Raw genomic sequence first — 11,784 nt, forward strand, 5'->3', positions numbered from 1 at the left:
GGTACCCCTGCCTGAACGTATTACCTGTTTCATGTATAAGTAAAAGAGACTGCATCTTCTCAATTCAGCATAGTGGAAAGCTGAGGTAGGGTACCCCTGCCTGAACGTATTACCTGTTTCATGTATAAGTAAAAGAGACTGCATCTTCTCAATTCAGCAGAGGGGAAAGCTGGAGTAGGGTACCCCTGCCTGAACGTATTACCTGTTTCATGAATAAGTAAAAGAGACTGCATCTTCTCAGTGCAGCAGAGGGGAAAGCTGAAGTAGGGTACCCCCGCCTGAACGTATTACCTGTTTCATGTATAAGTAAAAGAGACTGCATCTTCTCAATTCAGCATAGTGGAAAGCTGAAGTAGGGTACCCCTGCCTGAACGTATTACCTGTTGCATGAATAAGTAAAAGAGACTGCATCTTCTCAATTCAGCATAGTGGAAAGCTGAAGTAGGGTACCCCCGCCTGAACGTATTGCCTGTTCCATGTATAAGTAAAAGAGACTCCATCTTCACAATTCAGCATAGTGGAAATCTGAAGTAGGGTACCCCCGCCTGAACGTATTGCCTGTTTCATGTATAAGTAAAAGAGACTCCATCTTCTCAATTCAGCAGAGGGGAAAGCTGAAGTAGGGTACCCCCGCCTGAACGTATTACCTGTTTGATGAATAAGTAAAAGAGACTGCATCTTCTCAATTCAGCAGAGGGGAAAGCTGAAGTAGGGTATCCCCGCCTGAACGTATTACCTGTTTCATGTATAAGTAAAAGAGACTGCATCTTCTCAATTCAGCAGAGGGGAAAGCTGAAGTAAGGTACCCCCGCCTGTACAAATTACCTGTTTCATGAATAAGTAAAAGAGACTGCATCTTCTCAATTCAGCATAGTGGAAAGCTGAAGTAGGGTACCCCCGCCTGAACGTATTACCTGTTTCATGTATAAGTAAAAGAGACTGCATGTTCTCAATTCAGCAGAGGGGAAAGCTGAAGTAGGGTACCCCCGCCTGAACGTATTACCTGTTTGATGAATAAGTAAAAGAGACTGCATCTTCTCAATTCAGCAGAGGGGAAAGCTGAAGTAGGGTATCCCCGCCTGAACGTATTACCTGTTTCATGTATAAGTAAAAGAGACTGCATCTTCTCAATTCAGCAGAGGGGAAACCTGAAGTAGGGTACCCCCGCCTGTACAAATTACCTGTTTCATGAATAAGTAAAAGAGACTGCATCTTCTCAATTCAGCATAGTGGAAAGCTGAAGTAGGGTACCCCCGCCTGAACGTATTACCTGTTTCATGTATAAGTAAAAGAGACTGCATGTTCTCAATTCAGCAGAGGGGAAAGCTGAAGTAGGGTACCCCCGCCTGAACGTATTATCTGTTTCATGAATAAGTAAAAGAGACTGCGTCTTCTCAATTCAGCAGTGGGGAAAGCTGAAGTAGGGTATCCCCGCCTGAACATATTACCTGTTTCACGTATAAGTAAAAGAGACTACATCTTCTCAATTCAGCACAGGGGAAAGCTGAAGTAGGGTACCCCCGCCTGAACAAATTACTTGTTCCATGAATAAGAAAAAGAGACTGCATCTTCTCAATTCAGCAGAGGGGAAAGCGGAAGTAGGGTACCCCCGCCTGAACGTATTACCTGTTTCATGTATAAGTAAAAGAGACTGCATCTTCTCAATTAAGCATAGTGGAAAGCTGAAGTAGGGTACCCCCGCCTGAACATATTACCTGTTTAATGTATAAATAAAAGAGACTGCATCTTCTCAATTCAGCACAGGGGAAGCGGAAGTAGGGTACCCCCGCCTGAACGTATTACCTGTTCCATGAATAAGAAAAAGAGACTGCATCTTCTCAAATCATCATAGTGGAAAGCTGAAGTAGGGTACCCCCGCCTGAAAGTATTACCTGTCTCATGAAAAAGTAAAAGAGACTGCATCTTCTCAATTCAGCATAGTGGAAAGCTGAAGTAGGGTACCCCTGCCTGAACGTATTACCTGTTTCATGAATAAGTAAAAGAGACTGCATCTTCTCAGTGCAGCAGAGGGGAAAGCTGAAGTAGGGTACCCCTGCCTGAACGTATTACCTGTTTCATGTATAAGTAAAAGAGACTGCATCTTCTCAATTCAGCATAGTGGAAAGCTGAGGTAGGGTACCCCTGCCTGAACGTATTACCTGTTTCATGTATAAGTAAAAGAGACTGCATCTTCTCAATTCAGCAGAGGGGAAAGCTGTAGTAGGGTACCCCTGCCTGAACGTATTACCTGTTTCATGAATAAGTAAAAGAGACTGCATCTTCTCAGTGCAGCAGAGGTGAAAGCTGAAGTAGGGTACCCCCGCCTGAACGTATTACCTGTTTCATGTATAAGTAAAAGAGACTGCATCTTCTCAATTCAGCATAGTGGAAAGCTGAAGTAGGGTACCCCTGCCTGAACGTATTACCTGTTGCATGAATAAGTAAAAGAGACTGCATCTTCTCAATTCAGCATAGTGGAAAACTGAAGTAGGGTGCCCCCGCCTGAACGTATTACCTGTTTCATGTATAAGTAAAGGAGACTGCATCTTCTCAATTCAGCAGAGGGGAAAGCTGAAGTAGGGTACTCCCACCTGAACGTATTACCTGTTTCATGTATAAGTAAAAGAGACTGCATCTTCTCAATTCAGCAGAGGGGAAAGCTGAAGTAGGGTACCCCTGCCTGAATGTATTACCTGTTTCATGAATAAGTAAAAGAGACTGCATCTTCTCAATTCAGCAGAGGGGAAAGCTGAAGTAGGGTACCCCCGCCTGAACGTATTACCTGTTTCATGAATAAGTAAAAGAGACTGCATCTTCTCAATTCAGCAGAGGGGAAAGCTGAAGTAGGGTACCCCCGCCTGAACGTATTACCTGTTTCATGAATAAGTAAAAGAGACTGCATCTTCTCAATTCAGCAGAGGGGAAAGCTGAAGTAGGGTACCCCCGCCTGAACGTATTACCTGTTTCATGAATAAGTAAAAGAGACTGCATCTTCTCAATTCAGCAGAGGGGAAAGCTGTAGTAGGGTACCCCTGCCTGAACGTATTACCTGTTGCTTGAATAAGTAAAAGAGACTGCATCTTCTCAATTCAGCAGAGGGGAAAGCTGTATAAGTAAAAGAGACTGCATCTTCTCAATTCAGCAGAGGGGAAAGCTGAAGTAGGGTACTCCCACCTGAACGTATTACCTGTTTCATGTATAGGTAAAAGAGACTGCATCTTCTCAATTCAGCAGAGGGGAAAGCTGAAGTAGGGTACTCCCGCCTGAACGTATTACCTGTTTCATGTATAAGTAAAAGAGACTGCATCTTCTCAATTCAGCAGAGGGGAAAGCTGAAGTAGGGTACTCCCGCCTGAACGTATTACCTGTTTCATGTATAAGTAAAAGAGACTGCATCTTCTCAATTCAGCAGAGGGGAAAGCTGTAGTAGGGTACCCCTGCCTGAATGTATTACCTGTTTCATGAATAAGTAATAGAGACTGCATCTTCTCAATTCAGCAGAGGGGAAAGCTGAAGTAGGGTACCCCCGCCTGAACGTATTACCTGTTTCATGAATAAGTAAAAGAGACTGCATCTTCTCAATTCAGCAGAGGGGAAAGCTGAAGTAGGGTACCCCCGCCTGAACGTATTACCTGTTTCATGAATAAGTAAAAGAGACTACATCTTCTCAATTCAGCAGAGGGGAAAGCTGAAGTAGGGTACCCCCGCCTGAACGTATTACCTGTTTCATGAATAAGTAAAAGAGACTGCATCTTCTCAATTCAGCAGAGGGGAAAGCTGAAGTAGGGTACCCCCGCCTGAACGTATTACCTGTTTCATGAATAAGTAAAAGAGACTGCATCTTCTCAATTCAGCAGAGGGGAAAGCTGTAGTAGGGTACCCCCGCCTGAACGTATTACCTGTTGCATGAATAAGTAAAAGAGACTGCATCTTCTCAATTCAGCAGAGGGGAAAGCTGTAGTAGGGTACCCCTGCCTGAACGTATTACCTGTTGCATGAATAAGTAAAAGAGACTGCATCTTCTCAATTCAGCAGAGGGGAAAGCTGAAGTAGGGTACCCCCGCCTGAACGTATTACCTGTTTCATGAATAAGTAAAAGAGACTGCATCTTCTCAATTCAGCAGAGGGGAAAGCTGAAGTAGGGTACCCCCGCCTGAACGTATTACCTGTTTCATGAATAAGTAAAAGAGACTGCATCTTCTCAATTCAGCAGAGGGGAAAGCTGAAGTAGGGTACCCCCGCCTGAACGTATTACCTGTTTCATGAATAAGTAAAAGAGACTGCATCTTCTCAATTCAGCAGAGGGGAAAGCTGAAGTAGGGTACCCCCGCCTGAACGTATTACCTGTTTCATGAATAAGTAAAAGAGACTGCATCTTCTCAATTCAGCAGAGGGGAAAGCTGTAGTAGGGTACCCCCGCCTGAACGTATTACCTGTTGCATGAATAAGTAAAAGAGACTGCATCTTCTCAATTCAGCAGAGGGGAAAGCTGAAGTAGGGTGCCCCCGCCTGAACGTATTACCTGTTTCATGTATAAGTAAAAGAGACTGCATCTTCTCAATTCAGCAGAGGGGAAAGCTGAAGTAGGGTACTCCCACCTGAACGTATTACCTGTTTCATGTATAAGTAAAAGAGACTGCATCTTCTCAATTCAGCAGAGGGGAAAGCTGAAGTAGGGTACTCCCACCTGAACGTATTACCTGTTTCATGTATAAGTAAAAGAGACTGCATCTTCTCAATTCAGCAGAGGGGAAAGCTGTAGTAGGGTACCCCTGCCTGAAGGTATTACCTGTTTCATGAATAAGTAAAAGAGACTGCATCTTCTCAATTCAGCAGAGGGGAAAGCTGAAGTAGGGTACCCCCGCCTGAACGTATTACCTGTTTCATGAATAAGTAAAAGAGACTGCATCTTCTCAATTCAGCAGAGGGGAAAGCTGAAGTAGGGTACCCCCGCCTGAACGTATTACCTGTTTCATGAATAAGTAAAAGAGACTGCATCTTCTCAATTCAGCAGAGGGGAAAGCTGAAGTAGGGTACCCCCGCCTGAACGTATTACCTGTTTCATGAATAAGTAAAAGAGACTGCATCTTCTCAATTCAGCAGAGGGGAAAGCTGAAGTAGGGTACCCCCGCCTGAACGTATTACCTGTTTCATGAATAAGTAAAAGAGACTGCATCTTCTCAATTCAGCAGAGGGGAAAGCTGTAGTAGGGTACCCCTGCCTGAACGTATTACCTGTTGCATGAATAAGTAAAAGAGACGGCATCTTCTCAATTCAGCAGAGGGGAAAGCTGAAGTAGGGTACCCCCGCCTGAACGTATTACCTGTTGCATGAATAAGTAAAAGAGACTGCATCTTCTCAATTCAGCAGAGGGGAAAGCTGAAGTAGGGTACCCCCGCCTGAACATATTACCTGTTTCATGAATAAGTAAAAGAGACTGCATCTTCTCAATTCAACAGAGGGGAAAGCTGTAGTAGGGTACCCCTGCCTGAACGTATTACCTGTTGCATGAATAAGTAAAAGAGACTGCATCTTCTCAATTCAGCAGAGGGGAAAGCTGAAGTAGGGTACCCCCGCCTGAACAAATTACTTGTTCCATGAATAAGAAAAAGAGACTGCATCTTCTCAATTCAGCAGAAAGGGAAAGCGGAAGTAGGGTACCCCCGCCTGAACGTATTACCTGTTTCATGTATAATTAAAAGAGACTGCATCTTCTCAATTCAGCATAGTGGAAAGCTGAAGTAGGGTACCCCCGCCTGAACATATTACCTGTTTAATGTACAAATAAAAGAGACTGCATCTTCTCAATTCAGCAGAGGGGAAGCGGAAGTAGGGTACCCACGCCTGAACGTATTACCTGTTCCATGAATAAGCAAAAAAGACTGCATCTTCTCAAATCATCATAGTGGAAAACTGAAGTAGGGTACCCCTGCCTGAACGTATTACCTGTTTCATGTATAAGTAAAAGAGACTGCATCTTCTCAATTCAGCATAGTGGAAAGCTGAAGTAGGGTACCCCTGCCTGAACGTATTACCTGTTGCATGAATAAGTAAAAGAGACTGCATCTTCTCAATTCAGCAGAGGGGAAAGCTGAATTAGGGTACCTCCGCCTGAACGTATTACCTGTTTCATGTATAAGTAAAAGAGACTGCATCTTCTCAATTCAGCAGAGGGGAAAGCTGAAGTAGGGTACCCCTGCCTGAACGTATTACCTGTTTCATGAATAAGTAAAAGAGACTGCATCTTCTCAATTCAGCACAGGGGAAAGCTGAAGTAGGGTACCCCTGCCTGAACGTATTACCTGTTTCATGAATAAGTAAAAGAGACTGCATCTTCTCAATTCAGCACAGGGGAAAGCTGAAGTAGGGTACCCCCGCCTGAACAAATTACTTGTTCCATGAATAAGAAAAAGAGACTGCATCTTCTCAATTCAGCAGAGGGGAAAGCGGAAGTAGGGTACCCCCGCCTGAACGTATTACCTGTTTCATGTATAAGTAAAACAGACTGCATCTTCTCAATTCAGCATAGTGGAAAGCTGAAGTAGGGTACCCCCGCCTGAACATATTACCTGTTTAATGTATAAATAAAAGAGACTGCATCTTCTCAATTCAGCAGAGGGGAAGCGGAAGTAGGGTACCCCCGCCTGAACGTATTACCTGTTCCATGAATAAGAAAAAAAGACTGCATCTTCTCAAATCATCATAGTGGAAAGCTGAAGTAGGGTACCCCTGCCTGAACGTATTACCTGTTTCATGTATAAGTAAAAGAGACTGCATCTTCTCAATTCAGCATAGTGGAAAGCTGAAGTAGGGTACCCCTGCCTGAACGTATTACCTGTTGCATGAATAAGTAAAAGAGACTGCATCTTCTCAATTCAGCATAGTGGAAAGCTGAAGTAGGGTGCCCCCGCCTGAACGTATTACCTGTTTCATGTATAAGTAAAAGAGACTGCATCTTCTCAATTCAGCAGAGGGGAAAGCTGAATTAGGGTACCTCCGCCTGAACGTATTACCTGTTTCATGTATAAGTAAAAGAGACTGCATCTTCTCAATTCAGCAGAGGGGAAAGCTGAAGTAGGGTACCCCCGCCTGAACGTATTACCTGTTTCATGAATAAGTAAAAGAGACTGCATCTTCTCAATTCAGCAGAGGGGAAAGCTGAAGTAGGGTACCCCCGCCTGAACGTATTACCTGTTTCATATATAAGTAAAAGAGACTGCATCTTCTCAATTCAGCAGAGGGGAAAGCTGAAGTAGGGTACCCCCGCCTGAACGTATTACCTGTTTCATGTATAAGTAAAAGAGACTGCATCTTCTCAATTCAGCAGAGGGGAAAGCTGAAGTAGGGTACCTCCACCTGAACGTATTACCTGTTTCATGTATAAGTAAAAGAGACTGCATCTTCTCAACTCAGCAGAGGGGAAAGCTGAAGTAGGGTACCCCCGCCTGAACGTATTACCTGTTTCATGAATAAGTAAAAGAGACTGCATCTTCTCAATTCAGCAGAGGGGAAAGCTGAAGTAGGGTACCCCCGCCTGAACGTATTACCTGTTTCATATATAAGTAAAAGAGACTGCATCTTCTCAATTCAGCAGAGGGGAAAGCTGAAGTAGGGTACCCCCGCCTGAACGTATTACCTGTTTCATGTATAAGTAAAAGAGACTGCATCTTCTCAATTCAGCAGAGGGGAAAGCTGTAGTAGGGTACCCCTGCCTGAACGTATTACCAGTTGCATGAATAAGTAAAAGAGACTGCATCTTCTCAATTCAGCAGAGGGGAAAGCGGAAGTAGGGTACCCCCGCCTGAACGTATTACCAGTTGCATGAATAAGTAAAAGAGACTGCATCTTCTCAATTCAGCAGAGGGGAAAGCTGAAGTAGGGTACCCCTGCCTGAACGTATTACCTGTTTCATGAATAAGTAAAAGAGACTGCATCTTCTCAATTTAGCAGAGGGGAAAGCTGTAGTAGGGTACCCCCGCCTGAACGTATTACCTGTTGCATGAATAAGTAAAAGAGACTGCATCTTCTCAATTCAGCAGAAGGGAAAGCGGAAGTAGAGTACTTCTCTCTTAAATGTTTTCTATAACAAATTATCAGAAATATGATGTGATAAAGTCATGAAATTGGTGTGGGCACAAAAACAATGTTTTGATTGATAACCTCCTTCTACCCCTTTTAGATAGGCGGCACACCACTGCTGTCCAATGAGAGCTTTCACGGTCCTTGAGAAAAGCTCAGTTTTTCTACAGGGAAAGTGGTAGTGACTCATGCACCACCTCTTGGTCCTGCACAACCTGATGCCGTCAACTGTCCTCTAGGGGTCTTGTTTTGTAAACTGCTTAGCTGTCGTTTCTCGCAATGTTAACTGGGGTCTTTTGTGGACTGTTTCATGGTTATCTTGCAGACTGTGTTTCTCAACCTGTTACAAAAAAGATCAAGAAGCAGACATTTGGATGCATCCTGGATTACTAAGTACAGATACTTATGTTAACCTTTCATCCTGGCAATTGATTAGTTATTTTGCTTTTTCCCCCATCATCCTATGATTTGACAAGCATGCATGCTGTCGGTTCTCTCTCCAAGAGAGTATCTTGAGATTGATTGGAATATGCATTTGGCTTTTCGTATGTGTATACAAGTGGTCATTGACATATTTGAGAACAAAACCGCAATGGTGCATGGGAACTGTTAAGATGGATTTCTGAACTCTGACCTGGTGGGCAGAGGTTCAGGAGGCCAGCCTAGTTTCTTGGAATAGGATAACCTTCTGGACAAGCCAGACCAATCAAGGTAGCTATGACAACGGTCAAGACTAGGTCTCAGGAGGGGTGAGGGTGATTGAAAGACCTCAATGAGCACACAGAGTAAAGGACACTTACAAATCACTCCCAGTCAGGTGTAGATATATTAAAAATACATATACATTTATTTCAAGACCTTTGAGTTTCAACACACAAATCAAATCACAGTAATGCTATCAAGCCAACAAAATCATGTCTAAATACATATATACAAGACCATTGGGGTCTAAAGGGTTAATGCACGAAATGGGTCCACAACCTAAAAGGGAAAGGAAACAGGCAGTGCAAGTACTCTTTAGTCTCTTCTGCAACCAACACACTCTTAACGAAGAGGCAGTCAAATCCCTAAGAAGAGTGGAGCTTAATGCTCAAATGTAAGGGTCTGTAGCAACTCAGGAAGGTGGGTGAGGCGATGAAGAATAGACTCCCACTATTCGAGGAGGGTCTCCACTTGAGGGCAGAGTCGATTCCAAGAGTTGGGAATAGATGGTTAGTTCGCACTAGCAGTGGAAAGGAGAGGGCCCCCCCAGGGGCCACTCATGCATAAAAATTGATGGAGGCGTTAGGGTTGCGATTACTCACTGACTCCAGGCGCACTCTGGACCAAACTTCGGCAGTCGAGCCCACTTCAGTTGCAGGTTCAAGTGCGGCAATTTGGCAGCTCTGCGGCTTTCAACGACGAAGATACAGTGATGATTCCCAACAGGACAGTGGCGATTTCTCCGCTCCTGGTGGATGGATCAGGCCAGTTTCACTGCAGCAGGCTTCAGGAGCAAGAGGGGCACAAATGGAGAGCACCTGCAAAGGTCGTCACCACGGCTGAACGACACAGTAACTGCGTATACTCCGGTTCAGGTGCACTCATCTCATTTCAGACCTGAGGATGCCAAGTGTATGAAATTCGGTGTGAGGGTGCCGTGAACACAGAGCTAGCGATATACCAAGTTTCGACAGCCTCCTCCAAACGGTGTCGGAATCAGGGCAAAGAGTCTGTGTAAACTGGTCAGCCGACTGGTTAGCCCAGGGACACTTCCGAGATGGCTTACTTTCAGGGTTTGATGAAGGTGCCGAGAACAGTTGGTCCCACTATTCCAATGGGTCGAAGCGTCTTTACAGACATTCTAGGGTGACCAGATGCAGAGGGGTCCCACGAGACGACAGCGGGCTGAGGGTACCAAACCTTCCAACGTGTCACCAGCGGTTCCTCGACTTGGCTCCTTCATTCAGTGAGAACTCCAGAGATCGACACGGTATGGGTGTTTGGGGCCTTCTGTTATGCATAATCTCCTTTGTGCCAAACCGAAGAGGACCCAGTGGGAGATCTTCTCACATACAGGCATACCATACGTGGACCAATCATGGACCACAGTGGTCCCAGGCATTCACAGCACTCCACACTCTCTGGCACCCGGGATGTGTATTGGAACCAAACGTTCCAGCCTGCATCCTGGAGGCACACAAACAAGGCATGCAGAAGCCCGTGAAAGCTTGGCATTTTGCGGGAGAATGCATGCCCAAATAAGTACTGACCCGGGTCAGCTTGACCTGGAGAAGGTGAAGGGGCAAGATGGCCAAAGGACAGGACAAAGAACGTCGTGGTATGGCCATTTTGGAGCAAGGCCACCTATTCGTGCCAAACGCAGTAATAGCAGTTTACCTGGCAGGAAAGGGTTAAAAATATATGAAATGATAAGCTGACACCAGCCCTGTCCGAGGCACATGTGCACTTCTAAGAAATCCTTTGAGAGTATCTAGGGCCTTTGGAAATGACTAATATACCCAAGGGAAACAAAGTCTCTCAATACTGACTGTCTTAAGGCATGTCAGTTTTCCCATAAAAAGGGAGTGAGAAGCCCAGAGGAGTGCAGCAGAAAGCTGGGCTCCTCTGGTAAAGTCAGACTATGGTGTTTAACATCAGCAAAAAGTTGGGGGGTACACAACTGGACGAAGAATTACACATAAATGGGAATCTTTCCTAACACTCGCCCCTCCCAGACCAAGGACAGGGGGAATTAATCCACCCCTGGATGAGTCTCATGTTCAGGTTGGTTAAACATTCTGGACAACCCATCAGCATTGCTATGTTGGACACGTGGCCTATGCTCAATAGTGAACTCAAAGCCTTGCAAACTTATGGACCACCTTAGCAACTTTGGATTCTCTCCCTTTCTGTTCATTAACCACTTTAAGGGCTTATGGTCAGTTTGCAGAGTGAAGTGGGTCCCATAGAGGTAGGGCCTCAGCTTCCTTAGGGCCCACAGAGAAACATTCTTTCTCTACTGTGGACCATCTGAGCTCTCTGACCTTAAGCTGATGACTAATGAAGCCAATAGGGCGTTCCTTACCCTTCTCATCTACTTGTGATCGTACAGCTCCTATCCCAGTGTCAGAGGTATCTGTCTGCACAATAAAAGGTTGTTGGTAATCAGGGGCCCTGAGAACATGGGCCTGGCACAAGGAGTCTTTTAAGCCATTGAAGGCCTTCTCACACTCTTCAGAGCAAGTTACCTTCTTGGGTTTCTTATGAGTGGTGAGAGCAGTCAGAAGGGCAGCTATGGCACCATAGTCTGCCATGAAATTCCTGTAGTACTCAGTGAGTCCTAAAAAGGCTCTCACTTGGGTCTGAGTAGTGGGGGTAGGTCAGTCTTGTACTGCTTGTACTTTACTCAGTAGAGGCTGTATCCTCCCTCCACCTACTTCATGTCCAAGGTAGACCACTGAGCCTTTATGGTCAAGTGGGCCTTCTGAAGAGCCTGCAGCACAATCCTAAGGTGTTTCACATGGTCTTCCCAGGTGGCACCGAAAACTGCTATATCATCTAGATATGCAAGACAGAATTCATCCAACCCATTCAGCACATGATTCACAAGCCTCTGGAAAGTGGTAGGGGCATTCTTCAACACCTAAAAGGCATTACCCGGAACTGGTAAAGACCCTCTGGTGTTGAGAAAGATGTCTTCTCCTTGGCATGTTCTGCAAGAGC

This window comes from Ambystoma mexicanum, chromosome 8 (genome assembly GCF_040938575.1).
Source record: "Ambystoma mexicanum isolate Mex_15411 chromosome 8, UKY_AmexF1_1, whole genome shotgun sequence".
NCBI classification, from domain to species: domain Eukaryota; kingdom Metazoa; phylum Chordata; class Amphibia; order Caudata; family Ambystomatidae; genus Ambystoma; species Ambystoma mexicanum.